Source organism: Carcharodon carcharias, chromosome 21, assembly GCF_017639515.1.
Source record: "Carcharodon carcharias isolate sCarCar2 chromosome 21, sCarCar2.pri, whole genome shotgun sequence".
NCBI classification, from domain to species: Eukaryota; Metazoa; Chordata; class Chondrichthyes; order Lamniformes; family Lamnidae; genus Carcharodon; species Carcharodon carcharias.
In genome coordinates this window covers 1,057,204-1,084,507 of record NC_054487.1, presented here as the reverse complement: position 1 = coordinate 1,084,507, position 27,304 = coordinate 1,057,204, and the positions used below count along the sequence as shown (strand labels likewise).

The 27,304-nt window shown below is 44.9% G+C and overlaps 2 long non-coding RNA genes, 3 other non-coding genes and 1 pseudogene across 5 annotated transcripts; 3 read left to right on the top strand and 3 right to left on the bottom strand.

The window, feature by feature from the left end:
* Positions 1-1,766: 1,766 nt before the first annotated feature.
* trnae-cuc lies at positions 1,767-1,838 on the top strand. The gene has a single exon. It is a non-coding gene; the product is annotated as a tRNA-Glu (tRNA).
* A 1,147-nt stretch (positions 1,839-2,985) lies between these two features.
* Positions 2,986-3,058, bottom strand: trnak-cuu. Its single transcript has one exon. It is a non-coding gene; the product is annotated as a tRNA-Lys (tRNA).
* A 2,787-nt stretch (positions 3,059-5,845) lies between these two features.
* On the top strand, positions 5,846-8,864 carry LOC121292967. Its single transcript, XR_005946403.1, has 4 exons — positions 5,846-5,976; positions 6,288-6,383; positions 7,404-7,509; positions 8,811-8,864. It is a non-coding gene; the product is annotated as an uncharacterized LOC121292967 (long non-coding RNA).
* A 5,466-nt stretch (positions 8,865-14,330) lies between these two features.
* LOC121292937 lies at positions 14,331-15,903 on the bottom strand (annotated as a pseudogene).
* Positions 15,904-19,669: 3,766 nt separating this feature from the next.
* Positions 19,670-23,003, bottom strand: LOC121292955. Its single transcript, XR_005946384.1, has 4 exons — positions 22,838-23,003; positions 22,406-22,516; positions 20,996-21,101; positions 19,670-20,003 (listed from the first exon to the last, which is right to left on the bottom strand). It is a non-coding gene; the product is annotated as an uncharacterized LOC121292955 (long non-coding RNA).
* Positions 23,004-25,739: 2,736 nt separating this feature from the next.
* On the top strand, positions 25,740-25,812 carry trnak-cuu. Its single transcript has one exon. It is a non-coding gene; the product is annotated as a tRNA-Lys (tRNA).
* Positions 25,813-27,304: the final 1,492 nt, after the last annotated feature.

Genomic DNA, 27,304 nt, shown 5'->3' with positions numbered 1-27,304 from the left:
AATCTTGCGTTCCAGGGATGGGCAGTAACCCGCTGACTGAAGCTGCAGTCACTGCTTTCTGCTGGCAGCGGGTGATTGGAGAGTGCGGGGCCGGAATATTGCTGCTTTTCTGCTTTTCCCTGTCTCACTCACTGTGGAGCTGAGGAAGAGAGAATCATTGATGAGTTTGTTTCAATCCAATAGCTTCATAAATTTCCACAATATTTGCAAGATATCGGTACATGGTATGTCTAATTGTTTTTTCATTATATTTGCAATTAATATTCGAAAAAAGGCACTTGCCTGGGAGCTCACTTAATAACAGTGGAACTGGCAACATTTTGGGGGTCTTTCATTTCAGCGCAAGTAGCCAATGACAGGCCGGAACTGTGTGATAATCAATGCTGATGGGGAGAAAACAGTAAAGGCTTTGCCCCGAGTGGTCTCTAACTACCAACCTTTCGGTTAACAGCCGAAGGCGCTGATCAATTGCGCCACAGAGACTGATGCAGACGTCACCAACGGTATGAATGAGTTAATGCTTCAGATTGCTGCTACTGGAAAGACAATTATCTCTATCATTTTTACTCTTCCAAAATAAAGAGTAGGACATTCATTGTGGATACATGGAAACAGTCTGATACCATCCACTGCTGACACATCAATGTCACCGGGAACCAGCTCTCTTACAACCGGTGCCTTCTCTCTTCGAGCCTTGGCGTGTCTTGACTGTAACCAAGTATTCTGATTGTCCCGAAGCCGAAATTAGGTTTGAATTCCTGATGTGCAGTAACGAGAACCCTTTCAATGTCTCAAATCAGTTAATTTCACTGATAACATCAGAGTCCATGTTCCAGCGTCTTAAAGAAGGGAAAGGTGCCTTGACTGTCCCTGGTCAGTCGGACAGTTCACCCTTCATTCTCCTCTCTGATTCCAGTTCCCAAAGAGTTTCTAAAGATTCACAAAGATGGAGACTGGGTTTTCTGTTTTGGTTCCTTCTCCATTTTCCCACCTGCCAACTGACAATATTTTCCAAAATCTCGTCTCAATCCTCTGCCTTACATCATGTCCAGGGATGAGGAAATTCAGTTTTGTGGAGAGATTATAGAGACCGGGATTGTTCTCTTTAGAGCAAAGAAGTTTAAGTGGAGATTTCATTGAGCTGTTCACAATGAGGTGGGTGGGGGCAGTGGGGACGGGCGGCTTGATGGTGCAGATAGGGAGAGACTGTTTCCACTGACGGGGGTCAGTAACCACAGGATTGGGATTTAAAGATAGTGAAGGAAAGACAGACTTGCCTTTATACAGCGCTTTTCCTGACCAGCGAATTCTGAAACCACTTTCAAACCAATTAAGCACTTTTTGAAATAAAAACAGAAAATGCTTGAGAAACTCAGCAGGTTTTGCTTTCCACAGACGCTGTCAGACCTGCTGAGTTATACCTGCGTTTAATGTTTTTATTTGAGATTTCCAGTATTTTGCTTTTATTGAAGTACTTTCTGAAGGAGAGTCATTGTTCTCATGCAGGGAACACGGCAGCCAATCACTGCTCAGCGAACAGGGTGGAGGGTTTTGGAAATTGAAAGTTACGCATGTGCAGCTTGTGGGACTATTTCATCTCACTGTCGGTTTCATGTTCCAGCTCACAGCAACTGTTGTTTTCATTGGCTGATGAAGTCGTTTATCTTGAACCTAAACAAGCAGTTTTGTGCTGAAAGAGATCTGAACTGAAAAACAATAGGCAAAAGCAGCGTAGATAAGCCGAGTCGAAAAATGTCAAAGCAGCTTCCCTGGTGGTCTAGTGGTTAGGATTCGGCGCTCTCACCGCCGAGGCCCGGGTTCGATTCCCGGTCAGGGAATATCGATTTATTGTATTTGTTGAAACGAGTGTTGGTCACTCATTGATTAAAACGCTTAAAAACTCCACCATAATCAGAGAAGTGAAAGTTGAAGTTTCGCCTCAGATTTGGAAAACATCACACTCGTGAGTGGCAGTGAAGGGAAGAGGAGAAGGGCTGTTTGCAAGGCACAGACCATAGAAATGTTGGTGTGAGGCAAAATATGGATGGGAGCAGTCCGAATCTGGCTGCCTACGGTTTGCATTGGCACAAATATCATACCTGATGGATCAACCAATCACTACTGCTCTTTGAAAGCAGCACACCCGGCCGAATGGCCACTTTCTGTGCTGTGACTTTCTATAATTTTATGTTTCCCAACAGCACGGGTCATTCTGCCATTTTGTAACCCACTCGAGCGAGATGCACTTTCTTACCTTGTATTCGGCTCTTTTGAAACCAAAACACGGAGCAAATTCAGTGAGTTTTCTTATCATTTCCAGCACGAGATTAGTCACGAGACTAAATGAGCGACACATTAATGGTGCCAATCCTTCACTGGTGCTCACCGCGTCCAAAGAGCACTGTTATCATCAGCCTGTTATGCACCTTCTTGCAGTACATCTGCTGAACAATATAAGCTTATCACAGCTCTGCTTTCTGCACATTGAAACCCAGTGTGAAAATCAATTCAAAAGCTGAACAACTGGGAGGGGAGTGACTGTGGATAATCGGGACTGTGGAAATTCCTGTAATCAGTATCTGGGAGAATCAGGAAGATGAGATCCAGGTGTCTCTTTATCCTAGAGTTTTACCCTTTCCCACGAACTGACTGTGTCTGCATCAAGCAGCTCATTGACCTGGGAGCTGGACGAGCAGAGGGAGCTGGAGGCGAGGCAGGGACAGAAGCAGGAAGAAATGCGACAATAAAGTGCTTTGAACTTGATGTGTGTCAGTTGTTTTCAGTGGTGAATGTCTGCCTTGTAAGTTTCACAGGAGACGCAGTGATTAGTTGGTGGTTTTTTTCAGCAGCAAGATTTAAAAGTAAAAAGATAAAAGCAAATTACTGCGAATGATGGAAATATGAAACAACACAGAAAATGTTGGAAAAACTCAGCAGTTGGAGAGAGAGTCAATGCTTCCAAATCAGATTCAAAAAAAAAAATAGCACCCAACGTGGGGCTCAAACCCACGACCCTGAGATTAAGAGTCTCATGCTCTACCGACTGAGCTAGCCAGGCATGTGAACAACAATCGCGTATCCCAACATACATGGATAAACCTGTTGCTTTCCACTTGATACCTCAGCTTGGTCGGAATTTTAAAGTGTGGAACGTAATCAGCTTACAAAAGACGCAAAGTTGCAATGCATTCCCCTCAATCATCAATAACATCATTCACATCTTTCACTGCTTAGCTGCACCTCCTTCCAAATACTGCGATCCATTTTCCTCAGGATTTTCTCCTGCATTTAATATTTACCTGCTTTGTGTCCTCATGTTGAAATCAGATTCAATTCAATATCCAACACAATTTGAATTGCAAACCTGACGGTCAAATAATGGAAAACAAGTCACTCAGTAACACAAATCCTATGGTGCTCATTTTCAGATTCACAACAGTCAGCTTTTCAATAAAATAAAGGAATTTTACAGTGATAAGTTTAGAAAGTTGGTGTGACTTTTGTTTGTGATTCACTCACTCGGGTTATCTGTAAATGCTGCTCGAAGTTTTAGTGAGCGGGATATGATATGCATGTATTTTCCTGAGCCTGTGCTCGGTGTATTGGGAGGTTTGGCCTGGGTTGGAGTATCTTGTGTCCCAGGGATGGGCAGTAATCCGCTGATTGAAGCTGCAGTCGCCGCTTTCTGCTGGCAGCATGAGGTTGGCGAGTGCGGGGCAGGAATATTGCTGCTTTTCCCTGTCTCAGTCACTGTGGAACTGAGGAAGAGAGAATAATTGATGGGTTCGTTTGATTCCAATAATTTCATGGATTTCTAATGGGTTAGATGAAGGTACATAGTGAATCCAAATCTTTTCTCATTGTATTTGACAGAAAACGTAATTTTAAAAAGAAGCTGTTTTTGTGGGAGCTCACTGGACAACAAAAGACCTGCCACCGTTTTGGGGAAGATATCTTGCGGCCCAAGTATCCAAAGACAATCCAGAACTGTGTGGCAATGATTGGTGATGAGGGGGATAAACCTTAACCCCCCCCTGGGTGGCCTTGAATCATCAACTTTTCAGTTAACAGGCAGATATGCTGACCAATAGCGCCACAGACTTTTACACCAACCTAACTGCAAGGTATCCCAACCAGGGTGTCAGTGAGTCTGATCTTCAGATTGCCACTACACAGATGGTTATCACGCTCTATCAGTTTTATTCTTCCAAAATAAAGGGTGAGACATTCATTGTGGATACATGGAAACAGTCTGATTCCACCCACTGCAGACACATCCATGTCACTGGGATTCAGCTCTCCGACAAACGGAGCCACCTCCCTTCGAGCCTTTCAGTGTCTTGTCTGTTACCAAGTATTCTGATTGTCCCAAAGCCGACATTAGGTTTGAATTCCTGATATGCAGTAACGACAATCCTTTCACTATCTCAGGTCAGTTAATTTCACTGATAACATCAGAGTCAATGTTCCAGCGTCTTAAAGAAGGGAAAGGTGCTTTGACTGTCTCTGGTCAGTCGGGCAGTTCACCCTTCATTTGCATTGGATTCCATTCCTCAAAGGGGATTTTCATTGCTTTCTTGAGTTCCCTGACCACATCTGGCAGCATCCTTGGATTGAGAGGCATAATTATCATTTCAGATGCAATGCAGTTCTGATGAAAGGTTACAGACCTGAAATGAAAACCATGTCTTTCTCTCCACAATCACTCCCAGATCTGCTGAGAATTCCAGCATTTTCTGTTTTTATTTCAGATAACCAGCATCTGCAGTATTTAGCTTTACCTGATCAGTGAAACATATAAGATCCTCAGGGTACTTGACAGGGTGGATTTGGAGAGGATGTTACCTCTTGTGAGAGAATTGAGAACTCGGGATCGTTGTTTAAAAACAAGGGGTCACCTATTTAAAACAGAGATGAGGCGATTTCTTTTTCTTTCAGAGTGCCGTGAAACTTTGGAACTCTGTTCCTGAAAAGACTGTGGAAGCAAAGTCTTTGAATATTTTTAAGGCAATGGTGGATATATTCTTGGTAATCAAGGGGGTGATAGGTTATTGGGGATAGGTGGGGTACAGATTTCAGGTTACCATGAGGTCAGCCATGATCTTATTAAATGGCAGAGCAGGCTTAAGGGGCCGAATGGCCTACTCCTTCTCCTTTTTCTTATGTAGTGCGAAGAATGTGGAACCCATTACTAGTGGATTTTGAGATCCATGCCTGAGCTGAAAATGTGTAGGTAAACCCACACTGTAAACAGATTGTTCACCAGCTAAAATTGGAAAGGGATTCATACTCATCCCACTTACTGACACAGCAACCCAGTCTTGCTGGTGGGAGACCAATCAGATACTTCACATGTGCAAAGGGCTTTATTCAGTTTGCCCACACGTTAACACTCCAACTTTAAAAGTTCAAAAGATTTGATCCACAATCAGAGCAGAGATGCTTGCAAGACAGGGTTTAAGTGTTCCATGTAAAGGGGGAAAAGTCACTAGCTCACCCCATCTGCTGAGACTCCACTGAGTTGAGATCTAACTGTTGGGTTTTGTTCTGCATCCAGGAGAGAATAGCGGTGGACCTTGGAGCAATTTGGCCATTGCAACAATTGATTCAACAAGTTTATGTCTTTCCCCGATGGCACCCATCGTATTCTGATCACAAGATACAGGTTTCTATGCTAAAACATGATCTTTCAATGGCGGAGTGGTCACGCAGCATTCACTGCGGGCCAGAATGTGCCCTATCCTCATAATAATAGCGAACTGCGCATGCGCACTTCTGAGTATGATGGGGCATGCGCATTGCGGTCTCTTTCATGAGCATGCGCAGTGCTGGTCTGTGACTGGAACTATTCAGAGGGAGTGAGAGAATGTCGAGTGGAGCAAAGTAACAGAGTTAGTGGATGTGTGAGGAGCATTGGTGCCAGCGGAATGGGAAGAGAGGCTTCACAAAGACACAGTGTAGACCCCAAATAACAAGGTACCGGTCTTGTGTTTGCGGAGAACGGGCAAATCTGGATTTCTCCCTTCGCCAGGCCCGGGGTAACGGCCGCCATCTTTATAGGGGGCAATGTGCAGCAGGGCGCATGCGCCTTCATGCTGGTCCATGTAGCAGGAGGAGATAATGTTGTGAATTTCTATCCTGGACTGACAGGGATGGATTTTGGAAACTCCTTTTACAGGGGGTCAGAAGGGGAGGATTTACACACAGCAAACTCAAACCAAAAGTTCTTCTTCTCTGAATTTCAATCCTGGATTGGCCGTGATGGATTTTTTGAATTCCATTTACAGGATGTTAGATGAGGAAGGAGACGTGAAACCAAACAAGGCATCAAAATCTGAAAGTCACTTGTTTCACCAGGACCTGAATAACACCAGCCTTCAAATGTAAGCATTGAGTTCCAGGTCATTTTCAGTTACTGGGTAAAAAAATCTCTTCCTCACGTTGTGGATCTGACCTCAAATCTTAAATCTCTGTCGCTTAATCCTTTCATAATCAACTAATGGGAACAGCTTTTATTTAACTACCTTTCATAATCCTGTACACCTCTATCAAATCTCCCCTCAAGCTCCTTTACTCCAAGGAGAAGAACTCCAGTTTCTCGAATTTAATCTTACAATTAAAATCCCTCATCCTTCGAACAATTCTGATAAATCTATTCTGTCCACTCTCAAGGCCCTTCACATCCTTCACAATGTGTGGTGATCACTGGTTTGCACAGATCCAGATGTTCCATGTGTGTGACATCATCACACATCGACAATTACACTGTGACATCATCACACATCGACAATTACACGGTGACATCATCCTGCTCCCCGGATATTTCCTCAACTGGGAGATTTTTCACTGACTCCAGTGCTTCTGATATCTTTCCAGCTGCAGGCTCCAGCAAGAGAGTTTAAATTTGAAAATGGTGAAGTTCTATCAGAGGTGAGTATTTTTCACCATCCATGTACAATTTAGAGCTTTTAGTGCTGTGCTCTGTTTTCTGTGAGACGTTCCATATCTCTGGGGCTGGTTTGGCTCCTTTACTGAGGATCTGAATCCATGTCTATCCATTGCTCTGTTTCACATCTGCCATCCCTGATCACCTCTCTGCCATTGTCCACCTTCCTCTGTCTCTAATAATGGATCTATTTGAGTTATGTTTAGTATTTTATTGTTACTTCTGCTGACCGTGTCTCAATGAAGTTTCCACTGCTGCCCATCACCCGACCATGTGCTGCTGTCTTCCCAGCTTTATCTCCCCACAGTATCTTTCAGAGTCAAGAATTGCTTTTCCTGCACTATAGTCCAATTCTATTCCACTTCTGAGCTTATATTGACCATCAAATTCTGCAACCTTTTACTCCCTGTAATTCATTCTGCACACCCTGAAATATTTACTGTTTCCCTCTCCACAGATACCAGCGCCTATTGTGACCCCTAGTTACCTGTGGAGAAGATGATGTTTGACCTTCTTGAACCGCTGCAGTCCGTGTGGTGAAGGTGCTCCCATATTGCTGTTAGGTAAGGAGTTACAGGTTATTCACCCAGCGATGATGAAGGAACAGTGATATTTGTCCAAATCAATAACAACAATCTGTTTTATATCACACTTTTAATGTAAGACAATGTTCCAAGGCATTTCACAGAAACGTTACAAAGCAAGGTTTGACACATGAGGAGATATTAGGGCAGGTGACCAAGCGTTTGGCCAAAGAAGTGGGTTTTACGGAGTATCTTAAAGGAGGAAAATGAGGTAGAGAATGGGAGAGGTTTAGGGAGTGAATTCCAGAGCTTGGAGCCTTGGAAACTGACAGAATGAGCACGAATGTGGAACAATAGAAATCAGGAACACTCAGTAGGCCAAATTAGAGGAGTGCAGATATCTCCGAGGGCTGTGATGCTGGAGGAGATTCCAGCAACAGGGAGCAGCCATACAGGAAATTGAAAATAAGGGGTGGAGTCGGGCGATGTTACCGAGGTGGAAATACGGTGATGTGGATATGTGGTTGGAAGCTCATCTTGGGGTGAAATATTTCACCATGGTGGTGAACCATCTGGTTCAGTCTCAGACAGTTGTCAGGGAGAGGGATGGAGTCGGTGCCGAGGGAGTAGAGTTTGTAGCGGGGACTGAAGACAATGGCTTCAGTCTTCCCAATATTGAAATGGAGGAAATTTCTGTTCATCCAGTACTGGATGTCAGACAAGACAGGATGGTGTGTAACTTGGAGGTTCACATACACCTGCTCCTCTGGGCCTTCTAGGTGGTAGAGGTTGAAGGTTTGGGAGACTCTGTCAAAGTTCTGGGCTATTTGTAGGTCTATGAAAATCCCTCACCTCACCCTCTGCCTCTCCCACTCCTCTCTCCTTTTCTCCTCACATAGAATTCTCCAGCCCAGCAGGTTGTGGGTGCTCCAACATTGAGGATATTTCAGGCTGAGATGGGGAGATTTTTGGTCTCTCAGAGAGTCGAGGGATATGGGGAGTGGGCAGGAAAGTGGAGTTGAAGTCCAAGAGAAGCCACAATCATATTGAATGATGGAGCAGGCTCGAAGGGCCATGTGGTCTCCTGCTGCCCCAACACTTGCTTTATTATTGACACCAGAGTCTTGTGTAGGCCCAGACTGGGTGGCAGGTTCCCTTCCCTGAAGGACATTAGTGAACCAGTTGGGTTTTTATGACAATCCAGCAGTTTTCATGGTCACTTTTTCCTCGTGCCAGCCCCACAAATTCCCAGATTCATTCAGCTCAATTCCACAACCTGCCTTTGTGTTTTTGTGGGTTCTCTCTCACTCCCCTTTTTCTGTTTTAAATCAATTTCACAGGGTGTTAGAAGGGGAGGATTTGCAGCCGGGAAACTCAAACCAAACATCACATCAGGATCTGATGGGAGTCGCCCAATTTATCGTAACCTGAATATCATTGGATTTTGAACATGGAGGGAAAAAGCACCGTTCACAGTGGGGAGAAACCGTACACGTGTTGCTGTGTGTGCACGAGGCTTCAGCCAATCATTCGCTCTGTCAAAACATATATGCAGAAATAACAGGGAGAAACTGTGGAAATGTGGGGACTGTGGTAAGGGATTCAATTACCCGTCTGAACGGGAAACTCATCGGCAGTCACACCGGAGAGAGACCATTCACCTGCTCCATGTGTGGGAAAAGGTTCACTTGTTCATCCCATCTGCTGACACACCAGCGGGTTCACACTGGGGAGAAACCATTTACCTGCTCCGTGTGTGGGAAAGGATTCACTCAGTCATTCAACTTGCTGTCACATGATTGACTTCACACTGTGGAGAGACCATTCACCTGCTCCACGTGTGGGAAAGGATTCACTCAGACATCTGACCTGCTGACACACCAGCGAACTCACACTGGGGAGAGACCATTCAAATGCTCAGTGTGTGGGAATTGCTATAAAAGCTCCGGGGAACTGGTGTCCCATCGACGTGTTCACACTGACGAGAGACCGTTCAGGTGCTCTCACTGTGGGACTGGGTTCAGGGAATCATCTCAACTCCCAGTACACCAGCGGGTTCACAGCGGAGAGAGACTGTTCATCTGCCCCGCGTGTGGGAAGGGATTCACTCAGTTACCCAACCTGTTGACACACCAGCGAGTTCACACTGGAGAGAGACCATTCACCTACTCCGAGTGTGAGAAGGGATTTACTCAGTTATCCCACCTGCTGAGACACCAGCAAATTCACAAGTGACAACAGTGAATGGATTTTGCTGTTAATTGCATCCTGGACTGAACCATGTTGATTGGGATCTGTTTCTACTAATGTTAATAAACTCCAACTCAGTTATAGCTGTTAATATTCTGAATAAAGTCAAATAAATCAGCTCTGTGTTAAACATACAAGTTATTTATTTTTGAAGGACTCTCCCCGTCCCCTGTCTCCTCCACCCTCACCTCCAACAACAAGTGTGAGGAGCTCATGGAGCTTCTTTGTCACTAAGATTGAGACAATCTGATCAGCTGCCTCTGCTGCTTCCCTCCCTTCCATGAGCCCACCCAGACAAACTGTCTCTAAAGATCCCTCTTGTCCGAGCCCTGAACCCACATCTTTCTTTAGTTTCACTCCCATCTCCTCTCATGCCCTCTCAGTGCTCATCTTGTCCATGAGACCCACCTCCTGCTCCATTGACCCTATTCCCACTAAACTGCTGGTCACCCAACTTGCCCATTTTCACTGAGATTGTTAATGGTTCTCTCTCTTCAGTTATTGTCCCTCTCTCCTTCAAATCTGACATCATCAAGCCCTCTTCAATAAACAAACCTTTGGCCTTGTCCTTGCAAACTGCTGTCCCATCTCCTACCTTCCTTTCCTCTCCAAACTCCTCAAACATATTCACACCTCCCAAATCCATGCCATTGTTTCCCAGAACTCCCTGTTTGAATCCCTCCAATCAGGTTTCTGCCCTTGCCACTGGACTGAAACAGCTCTGATCAAAGCGCCAATGATATCCTATGTGACAGTGACAAAGGGAAACTATCCCTTCTCAATCTGTCTGCAGCCTTTGACAGGGTTGACCACACCATTCTGCTCCAACACCTCTCCACTGTCATCCAGCTGGGTGGGGCTGCTCTCAACTGGTTCCATTCTTCTCTATCGAATCATAGCTAGAGAATTACTTGTCATGTATTCCCTTCCCACTTCCACAGTTACCTCTGATGTCCCCGCAGGATCCAGCCTTGGCCTCCTCATCAACATTCTCCCCACAACGACATCATCTGAAAACACAGTGTCAGTTATCACGTGTACACTGTCAGTGCCCAACTCTACCTCACCACCACCTCTCTCCACTTCTCCACTTTTATTAAATTATCAGACTGTTTGTCTGTTATTCAATGGTGGATGTGCAGAAATTTCCTCCAATTCAATATTGGGAAGACCGAAGCCATTGTTTTCATTCCCTAGATACCAACTTGATTCCTCCCACTGGCAACTGTCTGAGACTAAACCAGACTTTTTGCACAAGTGATGTCAGGTTTGACCCCGACATATGTTCCGACTCAGGTGTATGTGGCCTGGTGAGTTTCCAGTCAAATTATGATGTGAATCTTCCCCACAGGCAGAACAGACAAACATTTCTCCTTCCATAATCAAAGGCTGGTCATTTATGAATTCAGTGATTCTATAAGATCTTGTCAAGATTTTTGGTTTGAGTTTCCCATCTGAAAATGCTCTCCCCCTAATCCCCTGTAAACACAGTTTACAAAAGCCATCGCTGTCAATACAGGATAGAAACTCAGAACAGACAATTCTAGTTTCTTTGGAACATTCTTTCTCCTTTCATTCCCCCAAATCTATAAATCCCTGTCCCACACACTCCTCCCCCTCTCTGCTCATTGTTCCAGATTCAGTGCCCAGTCACCTACTAATTCTTTTCCCCTCTCCAGATTCTCTCTCTTCCTGTCTTTAAAGTGGTGACTCAGGCTGTGGGTCAATCCCATTCCTTCACTCAAATTCTACCAAATAATTCAGTTCAAAACAACAAATTATCTTTAATTACTTGATTCGTCATATAGATGTTTGGAAAGAATCATCTTTTTCCCAACTGTGGAGAACAGAAGGTGCAGTGATTAATTTAGAGCTTCCTTCTCCCTAGGTCTGTTCCAACAAGCTGTGTCTATCTGAGTTACATTAATACAGACTCACTCACTCAGTAAGTGATCAGATCTCACTGAATTAAGACACAAGCTGTGTCTATCTGAGTTACATTGATACAGACTCACTCACTCAGTAAGTGATCAGATCTCACTGAATTAAGACACAAGCTGTGTCTATCTGAGTTACATTGATACAGATCCAATAAGTGATCAGCTCTGACTGAAATACAACAACAAATGCAACAACTTATATTTATATTGAGCTACTCATTGTCCCAAGAAGTTTCACAGGGGCATAAGGACATATTAGGTCAGATGACCAACTGCTTGGTCAAAGAGGTCGGTTATAAGGAGTGTCTGAAAGGGGGAAAGTGAATTAGAAAGGTGGAGAGGTTTAGGGTGGAAATTCCAGAGCTTAGGGTCCAGGCAGCTGAAGGCCCAGCCACCAATGGTCGAGTGATTAAAATCGGGGATGAAGGACATCCGGTAATGGTGCTCCATGTATGTGGGCCCCATAGCCCAGGCTCACGGCCCAAATCTGAACTTTGGGGCATAGTTTGACCGTCCCGGGTCTCAGAGAAAAACAATTCCCCAAATAAACATCTTGTAGGATTTTTGTTTATTGATAACATAAAAAGTTTGGACCAGTTGAGTCCTCCTGTGTACTCGATGGAGATTGACATTAACATAATTAAAATTCTCTGTATTTCAGTGTCAGAATAATATGTTTTAGCAAAGCTAATAAGTATATAAATACTGAAATACTGAACAGAACAAACCTGGGGAAATACACAGCAGGTCAATCACCATTAGAAAGTGATAAGTTAATAGTCACTGTTTCAGGTGGGACTCCTTCAGAATGAACACTTCCCACCACCAGCACCAACCCCTCTCCCCCATCCCCCTCCCTGTGAACTGAGCATTCCTCCACCCACTCATCCACCCATTGCACATCCACCAAATGGCTCCCAGCCTGGATTGACGTTCAGCATGAACCCATTGAGAAGGTGAGCTGGCCCACGGGATGTCAGAATGGACAAGAGCTGGAAGTGGTCCCAATCAATACATTTACTGCGTCCTTGTTAAAAACAGGAAACTTAATATTTTGTCAAACGCCCATGTGCACACCTTTGGTGCATTACAATTTCTCATCCAGTCCTTTCCTCTGGTTTCAACATGGTGCATCCTGTGTGGGTTCAGCAGAGGTAGAGACAGATTGCTCAGGAGATGGGGACAGAGTGTTGGGAGATGGGGACAGAGTTGTCGGGAGATGGGCGCAGAGTGTCAGGAGATGGGGGCAGAGTGTCGGGGGATGGAGGCAGAGTTGTCAGGAGATGGGGGCAGAGTGTCAGGAGATGGGGGCAGAGTGTCGAGGGATGGAGGCAGAGTGTCAGGAGGTGGGGACAGCATGGCGGGAGATGGTCACAGGGTGTCATAAGACCATAAGACATAGGAGCAGAAATTAGGCCATTCAGCCCATTGAGTCTGCCCTGTCGTTCAATCATGGCTGATAAGTTTCTCAACCCCATTCTCCCGCAACATTTGATCCCCTTACCAATCAAGAACCTATCTAACTCGATCTTAAATACACTCAATGAGCTGGCCTCCACCGCCTTCTGTGGCAATGAATTCCATATTGGGAGATGGGGCAGAGTGTCGGGAGATGGGACATAAAATGGACATGTTTCTCGTCTTCATAATCCACAACACTATTCCCGATGTCCATGAGCTGCCTCACTTTCTTTCCCATTCACTCCATTTCCTGATCTGTTAGTAATGGACTTGCTGCCATCTCGAACAAAACTGTTTTCACCACTAAGGCTCAGTTGGTATTTAATAGTGTTCATGACATCATCGCACTGGGACTGGATGACATCATCGCACTGGGACTGGATGACATCATAAGAGTCCATTGTTTCTTAATGATCCACATCAATAACAAGAGGAAATATTAATAAACCTGAGCACATTATCTAGGCTGACACTCCAGGGTGACATTGAGGGACTGCTGCACTGTCAGAGACAGCATCCTTCAGATGGAACTTGTGGAGGCTCTGGTCACAATCTTCCAATCCTCCTTATATAGTAGTGGTGTCAAAGGACTGACAGACTGTAAATGTTACACCCCTGTTCAAAAACACAGCAATTCCAGGACAAGCCGCTTCTCATCAGTGGTGGGGAAAGATTGGAGACAATGATCCGGGACAAAATCAATTGGCATTTGGAAAAGTATCGGTTATTTCCAGCATTTTCTGTTTTTAATACCGATACTTCCCTGGATCCCAAGGCTCTCTGGGAGGTGTGGGGAGTTGGGACTTATCCATGAGAGTAACCAAAGGTTACCAAAACCAAAACTGAAAGAATCTAGAGTGAGAGAGGAGAAAAGATCCAAAAATGGAGCAGTTGGGAACAGGACATCAATTAGTCTCCTCTTATCCTGGAGAAATCAAGGACTCGACATTCTTAGAGATTGAAACAAAACTGATTTATTTAACAGACATCAAGATATTAAATTTCAGCCCAGTTACAAGGATTATTAACATCAATAGAAACAAACCACAGCTATCAGAATGAACATGGTTCAGTTCTGGATGTGATTAACAGCAGCAATAACAGCAGAATCCAACCCCTGCAGACACTTGTGAACTCGCTGGTGTCTGAGCAGGTGGGATGACCAAGTGAATCCCTTCTACATTCGGAGAATGTGAACAGCCTCTCCCCAGTGTGAACTCGCTGGTGTCTCAGCAGGTTGGATAAATGAGTGAATCCCTTTCCACACTCGGAGCAGGTGGATGGTCTCTCTCCAATGTGAATTCACTGGTGTACAATGAGGTGGAATGAAGGCTGAATCCCTTTTCCACAGGAAGTACAGGTGAACGGTCTCTTCCAGTGTGAATTCGCTGGTGTTTCAGCAAGTGGGATGACTGAGTGAATCCCTTCCCACACTCAGAGCAGGTGAACGGTCTCTCCCAGTGTGAATTCGCTGGTGTTTCAGCAGGCTGGATAACTGAGTGAATCCCTTCCCACACTCAGAGCAGGTGAACGGTCTCTCTCCAGTGTGAACTCGCTGGTGTGTCAGAAGGTTTGATGAATGAGTGAATTTCTTCCCACACTTGGAGCAGGTGAATGGCCTCTCTCCTGTGTGAACTCGCTGGTGTGTCAGTAGGTTAGATGACTTAGTGAATTTCTTCCCACACTCGGAGCAGGAGAATGGTGTCTCTTCATTGTGAACTCGCTGGTGTGTCAGCAGGGTGGATGACTGAGTGAATCCCTTCCCACACTTGGAGCAGGTGAAAGGCCTATCCCCAGTGTGAATTCGCTGGTGCACTTTGAGGTTGAATGAAGTCCTGAATCTCTTTCTACAGGAAGTACAACTGAATGGCCTCTCCTCAGTGTGAATTCGCTGGTGCTTTAGCAGGTCAGAGGAGCCAGTGAATCCTTTCCCACATACCATGCAGGTGAATGGTCTCTCTCCAGTGTGAACTTGCTGGTGTGTCAGCAGGGTGGATAACTGAGTGTATCCCTTCCCACACTCGGAGCAGGTGAATGGTCTTTCCCCAGTGTGAACTCGCTGGTGTATCAGCAGGTTTGATGACTGAGTGAATCCCTTCCCACACTCAGAGCAGGAGAATGGTCTCTCTCCAGTGTGAATTCGCTGGTGCATCAGCAGGCTGGATGATTGAGTGAATCCCTTCCCACACTCAGAGCAGGTGAATGGTCCCGCTCCTGTGTGAACTTGCTGGTGTGTCAGCAGGTGGGATAACCGCTTGAATCCTTTCCCACACTCGGAGCAGGTGAATGGTCTCTCTCCAGTGTGAACTCGCTGGTGTGTCAGCAGGCTGGATAACTGAGTAAACCCCTTCCCACACTCGGAGCAGGTGAACGGCCTTTCCCCAGTGTGACTGCGTCGATGGATTTCCAGTTTGGAAGGACAATTGAATCCTTTCCCACAGTCCTCACATTTCCACGGTTTCTCCATGGTGCAGGTGTCCCTGTGTCTCTCCAAGTTTGATGATCAGTTGAAGCCTCGTCCACACAAAGAACACGTGTACTGTTTCTCCCCGCTGTGAATGGTGTGATGTTATTTCAGGCTGTGTAACTGGTTAAAGCTCTTTCCACAGTCAGTTCACTGGAACACTCTCACTCGGGTGTGTGTGTGTCTCGGTGCTTTTCCAGTCACACTGATGTTTGAAATCTTTTCCCACAGACAGAACAAACAAACGTTCCTCCCTCCACATTCAAAGGTGATGATATTCAGGTCCTGATGAATCAAGTGACTGTCAGATCTTAATGTGATGTTTGGTTTGAGTTTCCTGCCCGAAAATCCTCCCCTTCTAATTCTCTGTAAAAGGAGTTTACAAGAGTCATCACTGTAAGAAAAGGATAGAAATTCAGAACAGACAATTCTAGTTTCTATGGAACATTTTTTTCTCTCTTGTTCTGCGAAAGCTGCAAATCCCCATCCCACACACTCTCCCTCCTCCCTGTGCTGACATCCAAACAGAGTTTTGGACAATTCCTTCTGTATCTTTTTAACAAATTTCTACAACTGGAGGTGACAATATGTCTGATCATTCACTTCAGAGATTACTCGTGACAAAACATTAATCTGAAACCCTCTGACCGAGGGAGAATAGCAGATGTTAACCTTGTGTCCAAAACTTACTGTGTGGAGATTTAATGAGCGATTGAGTAGGTGGTTTCTCCAAACATCCCAAGGTTTCCTACTTTCTCTCCCTCTCTAACTGAATTAAACCTGGGATCAGTCTCATGGCCCATTCTGGTTCCTGTTTCTCTTCCTGATGATTAATTAACTCCAATTAAACACTGAGAAGACTGAAGACACAGTCTTTGGTCCCTGCTCCAATCTCCATTTCCCAGATACCAACTCCATCCCTCACCCTGGGAACAGTCTGAGATTAAACCAGTCTGTTCACAACCTCGGTGTCACATTTGATCTTGAAATGAGCTGCTGACCTCATGTCTGTGCCATCACTAAGATCGCCTGTTTCCACCTCCATAATATCACCTGACCTCACCCCTGTCTCAGGAGTGTCTCATCTGCTGCTGAAACCCTCATGACTGCCATTTTTACCTCCAGACTCGACCATTCTTACACACTCCTGGCTGCTCTCCTACATTCTACCCTCTGTAACCTTGAAGACATCCATATTTTTGCTGTCTGTGTCTTCACTCACAGCTAGGCCCATTCCCTGATCTTCCTTGGTTCCCGTTCAAGCAGCAACTTGATTTGAAAATTCTCATTCTTATTTTCAAATCCCCCAATGGCCTCCTCTCTGTGGCTCCTGCAGACCCACAACCCTCTATGATATCTGCACTGCTCTAATTCTAGTATTCCCTATTTTAATTGCTCCACCATTAGCGTCCGTGCCTTCAGTTCCCTCGACCCCAAGCTCTGAAATTCTCTCCCTCTGTCTACCACACTTTCCCCCTTTAAGACAATTGAGTATTAATAAAAAAAGACATTCTGTCAAAACATTTTATCTTGTACTCATCAGGATAGAGGGAAGAATACCAAATTTCAAAAAGTATCAGTCAGGCTTGTAATGTGTCTCACTAACACTTGCTAGAAGCTCCGTATGTTCATCCACAGGGACCTGTCCTCTGCAGGCAGAAGGAACAAGTCCAGGCATGAGGTCTTTTGTGGAATTAAACAAAAGCGCAGGGGATGACAGCTCCTGGCTGTGTTCTCCATGGGAACAACCAATCTGCACCCTTTTCTCGTGCAGTAGAAATTGTTGTTCCCTTTGAAATTTGGGATTCTTGCATGTGTCCTGGTGAGTGCAAGTCAAAAAGCTTTGACAGCTTGTCTCTTTTTTAGGTAATAATCAAATTCCGTACAACCAAGTGACTATTTAACTATTTTTGGTCACCTGCCCTCATATCTCCTCCTGTGTCTGGGTGTCACACTTTGTTTTATAATTTCCCTGTGAAGCTCACTGGGATGATTTATGATGTTAATAGAAGTTGTTGTTGTTTCTGACTGTTACCCTGATCTGTTTTACAACAACCCATTGATTTCACACCAAACTCTATCTCTGATTTATTGTCCCTCCTGCGGGTCATTCATCCGGGTCTGCAGCCTCTGTAAAGAAGGCGGCCTCGCATGCTTCCTGTTGGACATTGCCCCTACAAAGATGGCGACAGCACACAAGCTCTGCTGCTTCTTGCCCCCTATAAAGATGGCAGCCATTAACTCGGACCTACTTCCGGACAAACAGCCGAAGCTGTCGTTGAACCGATGGTTCCTTATTGAGGGTTTAGGGCAGAGACCTTGAACTCATCAAGCCTCCCAACTTACCCGCTAGGCCTATCTTTGCTCACAGGTATTTTTTCCAGCTCTCATTCCACACTCGTCTTTGTAAATCCCGCATTTCAAATCCGCTCGCTCAAGCTCTCCCCACGTCTGACTTCACGCTCTGCGCATGCTCCAGCTCTCAATGACTGACAGCAGCTACGGACCAATAGGAAGAGGGGGCTGGCCTGAGGATAGAGCGTGAGCGGCTGGTTCTCCGACCAATCGGAGTGAATGAGGGGCGTGGCCGGTCTTACATTGAAGCATGCGCACTACCAGTGCGGAACTAGGATGAAGGCGGTCGGGTGACAGTCCAGCGGGTGAGAAAGGGCCGAGTGCAGGAGAGGAATGGAGCCGGAGGGTGGACTGGGAGGGTTCACAAACACCCGGATTAGAAACTCTCGGAGCCCAGTTTACACCAAGTGTCTGGAAACTCCTTTTCCAGAGGGTTAGAAGGGGAGGATTTACACACAGCAAACTCAAACCAAGAGAAATAATTGTCTCTTCTCAATTTCTACCCCTGACTGACAGGGAATTTTTTAATAATCTTTTTACAGGATTTCCAATGGGAAGGATTTGCAGATGGAGAAACTCAAACCAAACATCACATCAAGGTCTGACAGAGTCACTTGAGTCATCAGGATCTAAATGACTTTGACTGTGGAAGGAAAAAGATTTGTCTGTTCCGTTTGTGGGAAAAGCACTGAGATTTTCAAAACCCTGGTTAGACTGCACCTAAACCACTGTAAAAAAAATAAAAAATGCTGGAAGTGCTCAGCAGGTCTGGCAGCATCTGTGAGAGAAACAAAGTTAATGTTTCAGGTCAACATGACCTTTCATCAGAACAGGAATACAGTGTTCAGTTCTGGCCAGCAACTTAGGAAGGATTAACTATATTGGCCTTAGTGGGAGAGCATTGCAGATGTACCTGAATAACACTTGGATTCCAAGGGTTAAATTATGAGGAGAGGTCAAACAAACGTGTCAGAGTCATTGCAGCACAGAAAGAGGCCATTCAGCCCATTGAGTCCATGCCAGCTCTCTGTAGAGCAGTCTAGTCTGTCTCATTGCCCCGCTGTGTCTTCAACTCCCTGCATATGTATTTCTCTTAAATGCTGGTCCAATTTAATTTTAAAGCATTGATCATGTCTGCTTCCAGCCTGCTCATAGGCAGAGAGTTTGGGGTTATTACCACTTGTTGTGTAAAATGTTCCTCCCTGCATTTGCCCTGTATCTGTTGCCCATAACCTTCAATCTGTGTCTCCCTAATCCTTGTACCATCACCAATTGGAAACAACATTTTCTTTGTCCACCTTATCTAAACCTGTCACAATCTTGTTCACCTCTAACAAATCTCCCCTCAACTCTGTAACTCCAAGAAGAACAACTTCAGCTTCTCCAATCTCACTTTGTAACCAAATTCCCTTTTTCCTGGAACCTTCTGGTAAATCTCCTCTGCATCACCCCTTTCCTAAAGTGTGGAGACCAGAACTGGATGCAATACTCCTGTTGTGACCTAACCAGAGCTTTATAACGGGTCAGCATTTTTTCCCTGCGTTTATACACATTAAATCTGCTTATGAAACCCACGATCTCATATATTTTGCGAACTGCTCTCTCAATATGTCCTTTCACCTTCAAATGTGTATGCACATTAACCCCTGGTTCCCCAAGTCCCTACACACTCTTTAGGACTGTACCATTGAGTACCCTATTCGTTCTGCCAATAGGCTCAGGCTGCAAGTGAACATTTTAATAGTTCTTAAATGTTAGAAGAGTTTCTGACTCAACCACCCAAATCATTTACACGCTTTCAGGCAGTGATTTCTAGACTCCCACCACCCTCTGGTTTCTCATCGCTATGACTACATTTATGTCTTGACAGGCCAGGTGATTGGCTGAAGCCTCGTCCACACACAGAACACGTGTACGGCTTCTCCCCACTGTGAACGGTGCTTTTTCCTTCCATGTTCAAAATCCGATGATATTCAGGTTATGATAAATTGGGCAGCTCAGTCAGATCCTGATGTGATGTTTGGTTTCAGTTTCCCGACTGCAAATCCTCCCCTTCGACTCCCCTGTGAAATATTTCCTAACACAAGGAAAAAGAAGGGACATGAACACAAAGGGTCACAGATGAGCTGATCTGGGAATTTGTGGGGCCGGCACAAGGAAAAAGTGACCATGAAAGATGCTGGATTGTCATAAAAACCCAACTGGGTCACTAATGTCCTTCAGGGAAGGGAACCTGCCACCCAGTCTGGATTGACACTGGCCTCTATGGAAAGAGAGAGTGAGAAAGAGAGAGAGAGAAAAAAAAAGAGGCAGGTAGCGCAGGAGGCGAAGGAGATGTATTGTTTATATCTATAACATAAGCAGAACTTTGACAGAACCTTCCAATCCCTCAACTTCCACCCCCAGAAGGATCAGGGTAGCAGGTTTATAAATGAGCATCATCATCTCCAAGTTCCCCTTCAAGTCACACACCATCCTGATCTGTCTGACGCACTCCCGGCCGGCCTCCCACTTTCAACATCCCTGTAACCTTGAGGTCATCCAAAACTCTGCTGCCTGTGTGCTTACTCGCACCAAGTCTTGTTCACCTATCACCCATGTGCTCAATGACCTACAAAAGCACCGGGTTAAGAAGCACCTACATTTTAAAATTCTCATCCACTTTTTGAAATTCCATGTTGGTCTCGCCCCTCCCTATCACTGTAATCCAGCCTCACAACCCTCTGAGATGTTTGTGCCCCTTTCGTTCCGACCTGCTGAGCATTCTGTCAGTTTCCATGGCCCCAAGCTCTGGAATTTTCTCCCCAAACCTCTCTAATTCATTTTTCTCCTTTAAGACACTCCTTAAAACCTACCTCTTTGACCAAACGTTTGGTCACCTGCCCTAATATCTTATTTGGCTCAGTGTCAAACTTTGCTTTTAATATTTCTGTGAAATGCCTTGGAACATTGTTTTACATTAAAAGTGCCATATAAATACAAATTGTTGCTATTGATTTGGACATTTATCACAGTTCCTTCATCATCGCTGGGTGAATAACCTGTAACTCCTTACCTAACAGCATTGTGGGATCATCTTCACCACATGGACTGCAGCGATTCAAGAAGGTCAAACATCATCTTCTCCACAGGCAGCTGGGGATCACAATAGATGCTGGTATCTGTGGAGAGGGACAGAGTTAACGTTTCAAGGTGTGCAGAATGATTTTTCTAAATTCACGTGGGCATCACTCAGGCCAGCATTCAGAGGGCAGTTAAGAGTCAACCACTGCTGTGGTCTGGAGTCATGTGTAGGCCAAGACTAAGGATGGCAGATTTCCTTCCCTAAAGGGCATTAGTGAACCAGGTGGGTTTTTACGACAATCATCATTGGTCATCAGCAGACTTTTAATTCTCGATTTTTTTCATGGAATTGGAATTCCACCATCTGCCATGACGGGATTTGAACCTGGGTCCCCAGGATATTGCCCTGGGTCTCTGGATTACTCATCCAGTGACAATACCATTACACTATCCCCTCCTCCCTGGGAGTAAAAATGGTGCAGAATTTGATGGTCAAGATAAGCTCAGAAGTGGAATAGAAATGGACAATAGGTCAGGAAAAGCAATTCCTGACTGTGAAAGATACTGTGGGAAGATAAAGCTGGGAAGCCAGCAGCACATGGTCGGGGGGGTGGACAGTGCTGGAAACCTCATTTAGACACAATTGACAGTTGTAACAAAAAAATATTAAACATAACTCAAATACATCCATTATTAGAGACAGGGGAAGTTAAAAAATGGCAGCGAAGTGATCAGGGTGGGCAGAGGTGAAACAGATCAAAGGATGAACATGGATTCAGATCCACAGTAAAGGAGCCACACCAGCCCCAGAGCCATGGAGCCTCTCACAGATACAGAGCATAGAACTAAAAGCTCTAAATTGTAGGTGGATGGTGAAAAACAATCAACTCTGAAACAGTTTCAGTTTTCAACTTTAAAATCTCCTGCTGGAGCCTGCAGCTAGAAAGGTATCAGAAGCACTGTAGTCAGAGAAAAATCTCCCAGTTGAGGAAAGACCCGGGGAGCCGAGTGAAGTCACCGTGTAATTGTTGATGTGTGATGATGTCACAGGCACAAAAACAGAACATCTGGGTCCGTGCAAACTAGTGATCACCACACGTTGTGAAGGATGTAAGGGTACAGAGGAGATTAACCAGAATGGTTCAAGAGATGAGGAGTTTCAACTTTAAGATGAGGTTCGAGAAACTGGGGTTGTTCTCCTTGGAGTAAAGGAGGTTGAGGGAAGATTTGATAGAGGGGTACAGGATTAAGAAAGGTAGTTAAATAAAAGCTGCTCCCATTAGCTGATTATGAAAGGAATAAGGGACAGAGTTTTAAGATTTTGGGCAAGTTCCACAAGGCGGATGCAAGGAAGAGTTTATTTTACACAGTGACTGATAATGACCTGGAACTCAATGCTTACTTTCAAAGGCTGGTAATATTCAGGTCCTGGTGAAACAAGTGACTTTCAGATTTTGACGTGATGTTTGGTTTTGGTTTCTCATCTCCCTCAGGTTTACCCTCCTCTAACTCGCTGTAAACAAAGTTCACAAAATCCATCATTGTCAATCCCGAACATCAATTAAGAAGAGACAAACATTTCTCTTGGTTTGAGTTTGCTGTGTGTAAACTCTCCCCTTCTAACCCCCTAGAAAAGGAGTTTCCAAAATCCATCCCGGTCAGTCCAGGTTAGGAATTCACAACATTCTGTCCTCCTGCTACTTGGGCCAGGATGGCCGCGCATGCGCCCTGCTGCACATTGCCCCTTATAAAGATGGCGGCCGTTACCCCGGGCCTGCCGAAGGGAGAAATCCAGACTTTTTCGGCCCGTTCTCTGCAAACCCAAGACCGGTACCTTGTTATTTGGGGTCTGCGGCCTGCACTGTGTCTTTATGAAGCCTCCCTGCCCACTCCGCTGGCTCCATTCCTCCTCACACACCCACTAACCCTGTTAGTTTGCTCCGCTCGACATCCTCTCACCCGCGATGAGCAGCTTCAGTCACAGACCAGCACTGCGCATGCTCATGAAACAGATGAAATGCGCATGCCCCACAACACGCAGCAATGCGCACGCGCAGGGAGCTGCTGGAGTGAGAATAGGGCACATTCTGTCTCGCAGTTAATCCTGGGTCTCCGCTCCGCCATTGAAAGACCATATTATAGAACAGAAACCTATGTCCTGTATTCAGAATATGATTAGTGACATAGGGACAAGACATAAAATTGTTGAATCAATTGATGAGTGGCCAAATTGCTCAGGGCTCCACCACAATTCTCACCTGGACATAATAATCCTACAGTTAGATCTGAACTCAGTGCAGTCTCAGCAGATGGGGATGAGCTCGTGACTTTTCCCCCTATACGTGGAACATTTAAACCGTGTCATGCTATTATCATTTCTCCAATTGTGGATCAAATCTTTTGAATTTTTAAAGTTGGAGTGTTAACTTGTGGGAAAACTGAAGAAAGCCCTTTGCACACGTGAAGTATCTGAATGGTCTCGCACCAGCAAGACTGTGTTCCTGTGTCAGTAAATGGGATGAGAGTGAATCCCTCTCCAATTCCAGATGGTGAACAATCTGTTTACAGTGTGAATTTACCTACACATTTTCAGCTCAGATATGATCTCAAAATCTACTGGTAATGGGCTCCACGTTCTCAGCACTACATAAGGAAAAGGAGTAGGATTAGGCCATTCGGCCCCTCAATCCTGCTCCGCCATTTAATAAGATCATGGCTGATCTGATAGTCACCTGAAATCTGTACCCCACCTATCTCTGATGACCTGTCACACCCTTGCTTGCCAAGAATATATCCACCTCTGCCTTAAAAATATTTAATGACTCTGCTTCCACAGCCTTTTCAGAAAGAGCGGTCATAAGTTTCATGACCCACTGAGAGAAAAAAACATCGCCTCATCTCCGTTTTAAATGGGTGAACCCTTAATTTTAAACAGCGATCCCGAGTTCTAGATTCTCCCACAAGAGGTAACATCCTCTCCAAACCCGCCCTGTCAAGTACTACTCAGGGTCTTATATGTTTCACTAACAATGAAAAAAAAGCAAAGTACTGCAGATGCTGGTTATCTGAAATAAAAACATAAAATGCTGGAATTCTCAGCAGATCTGGTAGCGTCTGTGGAGAGAGAGAGAGAGACATCGTTTTCATTTCAGGTCTGTAGCCTTTCATTAGAACTGCACTGCATCTGAAATGTTAATTAAGCCTCTCAATCCAAAGATGTTGCCAGAAGTGCTCAGGGAGCTCTAGAAGGAAATGAAAATCCCCTTTGAAGAATGGAATCCAATTCGAATGAAGTGTGAATCATAGTAAGTAAAGGCACCTTTCCTTTCTTTAAGATGTTGGAATATTGACTCTGGTGTTCTCTGTGAAATTAACTGATCTCAGACAGTGAAAGGATTCTCGTTACTGCACAGGAATCCAAACCTAATATTGGCTTTGGGACAATCAGAATACTTGTTAACAGACAAGACAATGAAAGACTCGAAGGGAGATGGCACCAGTTGAAGAAGAGCTGATCCCCGGTGACATGGATATGTCTGCAGTGGGTGGGATCAGGCTGTTTCCATGTATCCATAATGAATGTCTCACCCTTTATTTTGGAGGTGTGAAACTGATAGAGTGAGACAGCCATCTGGGTAGTGGCAATCTGAAGATTAGACTCTCTGACACCCTGGTTGGGATACCTTGTCAGTTAGGTTTGTGGAAGTTTCTGTGACACAATTGGTTAGCGTGTTTGCCTGTTAACTGATAGGTTAGTGATTCAAAACCACCCAGTGGGTGAAGGTTTCTCCCCCTCATCACCAATCATTGCCATACAGTTCTCGATTGTACTTGGGCTGCTAGATATCATCCCCAAAACAGTGGCAGGTCTTTTGTTGTCCAGTGAGCTACCACAAAACAGCTTCTTTTTAAAATTACGTTTTCTGTCAAGTACAATGAGAAAAGATTTGGACCCGCTCTGAACCCCACTAGAAATCCAAGAAATAGTTGGAATCAAACGAACCCATCAATTACTCAGTCTTCCTCGGCTCCACAGTGAGTAAGACAGGGAAAAGCAGAAAAGAAGCAATATTCTGGCCCCGCACTCTCCAGTCACCCACTGCCAGCAGAAAGTAGCGACTGCAGCTTCAATCAGCGGGTTACTGCCCATCTCTGGGACACAAGATTCTCCAACCTGGACCAAACCTCCCAACACACCGAGCACAGGCTCAGGAAAACGCAGGTAGATTATATCACGCTCACTAAACCTCCGAGCAGCATTAACGGAATTCCCGAGTGGGTGAGTCAAAAATAAAAGTCACACAAACTTACTAATTATTTTCACTGTAAAATTCCTTCATTTTATTGAAAAGCTGAATGTTGTGAATCTGAAAATGAACACCATGGGATTTGTGTTACGAGTGACTTGATTTCCATTGTTTGTCCATCAGGTTTGTAATTCAATTTGTGTTGGATAATGAAGTGAACCTGATTTCAACATGAGGACACAAAGCAGGTAAATATTAAATGCAGGAGAAAATCCTGAGGAAAATGGATCGCAGTATTTGGAAGGAGGTGCAGCTAAGCAGTGAAAGATGTGAATGATGTTATTGATGATTGAGGGGAACGCATTGCAACTTTGGGTCTTTTGTAAGCTGATTACGTTCCACACTTTAAAATTCCGACCAAGCTGAGGTATCAGGTGGAAAGCAACAGGTTTATCCATGTATGTTGGGGTACGTGATTGCTGTTCACATGCCCGGCTAGCTCAGTTGGTAGAGCATGAGACTCTTAATCTCAGGGTCGTGGGTTCGAGCCCCACGTTGGGCGTGATTTTTTTTTTAAATCTGATTAAGAGAATCTGATTTGGAAGCATTGACTCTCCCTCCAACTGCTGAGTTTTTCCAACATTTTCTGTGTTTTTTCATATTTCCATCATTCGCAGTAATTTGCTTTTATCTTTTTACTTTTAAATCTTGATGCTTAAAAAAAAACACCAACTAATCACTGCGGCTCCTGTGAAACTTACAAGACAGACATTCACCACTGAAAACAACTGACACACATCAAGTTCAAAGCACTTTATTGTAGCATTTCTTCCTGCTTCTGTCCCTGCCTCGCCTCCAGCTCCCTCTGCCCGTCCAGCTCCCAGGTCAATGAGCTGCTTGATACAGACACAGTCAGTTCGTGGGAAAGGGTAAAACTCTAGGGTAAAGAGACACCTGGATCTCATCTTCCTGATTCTCCCAGATACTGATTACAGGAATTTCCACAGTCCCGATGATCCACAGTCGCTCCCCTCCCAGTTGTTCAGCTTTTGAATTGATTTTCACACTGGGTTTCAATGTGCAGAAAGCAGAGCTGTGATAAGCTTATATTGTTCAGCAGATGTACTGCAAGAAGGTACATAACAGGCTGATGATAACAGTGCTCTTTGGAGGTGGTGAGCTCCAGTGAAGGATTGGCACCATTAATGTGTAGCTCATTTAGTCTCGTGACTAATCTCGTGCTGGAAATGATAAGAAAACTCACTGAATTTGCTCCGTGTTTTGGTTTCAAAAAAGCCGAATACAAGGTAAGAAAGTGCATCTCGCTCAAATGGGTTACAAAATGGCAGAATGACCCGTGCTGTTGGGAAACATAAAATTATAGAGAGTCACAGCGCAGAAAGTGGCCATTCGGCCGGGCGTGCTGCTTTCAAAGAGCAGTAGTGATTGGTTGGTCCATCAGGAATGATATTTGTGCCAATGCAAACAGTGGACAGCCAGATTCGTACTGCTCCCATCCATATTTTGCCTCACACCAACATTTCTATGGTCTGTGCATTGTAAACAGCCCTTCTTCTCTTCCCTTCACTGCCACTCACAAGTGTGATGTTTTCCAGATCTGAGGCGAAACTTCAACTTCTCTGATTATGGTGGAGTTTTTAAGCGTTTTAATCAATGAGTGTACAACACTCGTTTCAACAAATATATATTCCCTGACCAGGAATCGAACCCAGGCTGCGGCGGCGAGAGCGCTGAATCCTAACCACTAGACCACCAGGGAAGCTGCTTTGATATTTTTCGATTCGGCTTATCTGTGCAGCTTTTGCCTATTGTTTTTCAGTTCAGATCTCTTTCAGCACAAAACTGCTTGTTTAGGTTCAAGATAAACGACTTCGTCAGCCAATGAAAACAACAGTTGCTGTGAGCTGGAACATGAAACCGACAGTGAGATGAAATAGTCCCATATGCGTAACTTTCAATTTCCAAAACCCTCCACCCTGTTCGCTGAGCAGTGATTGGCTGCCGTGTTCCCTGCATGAGAACAATGACCCTCC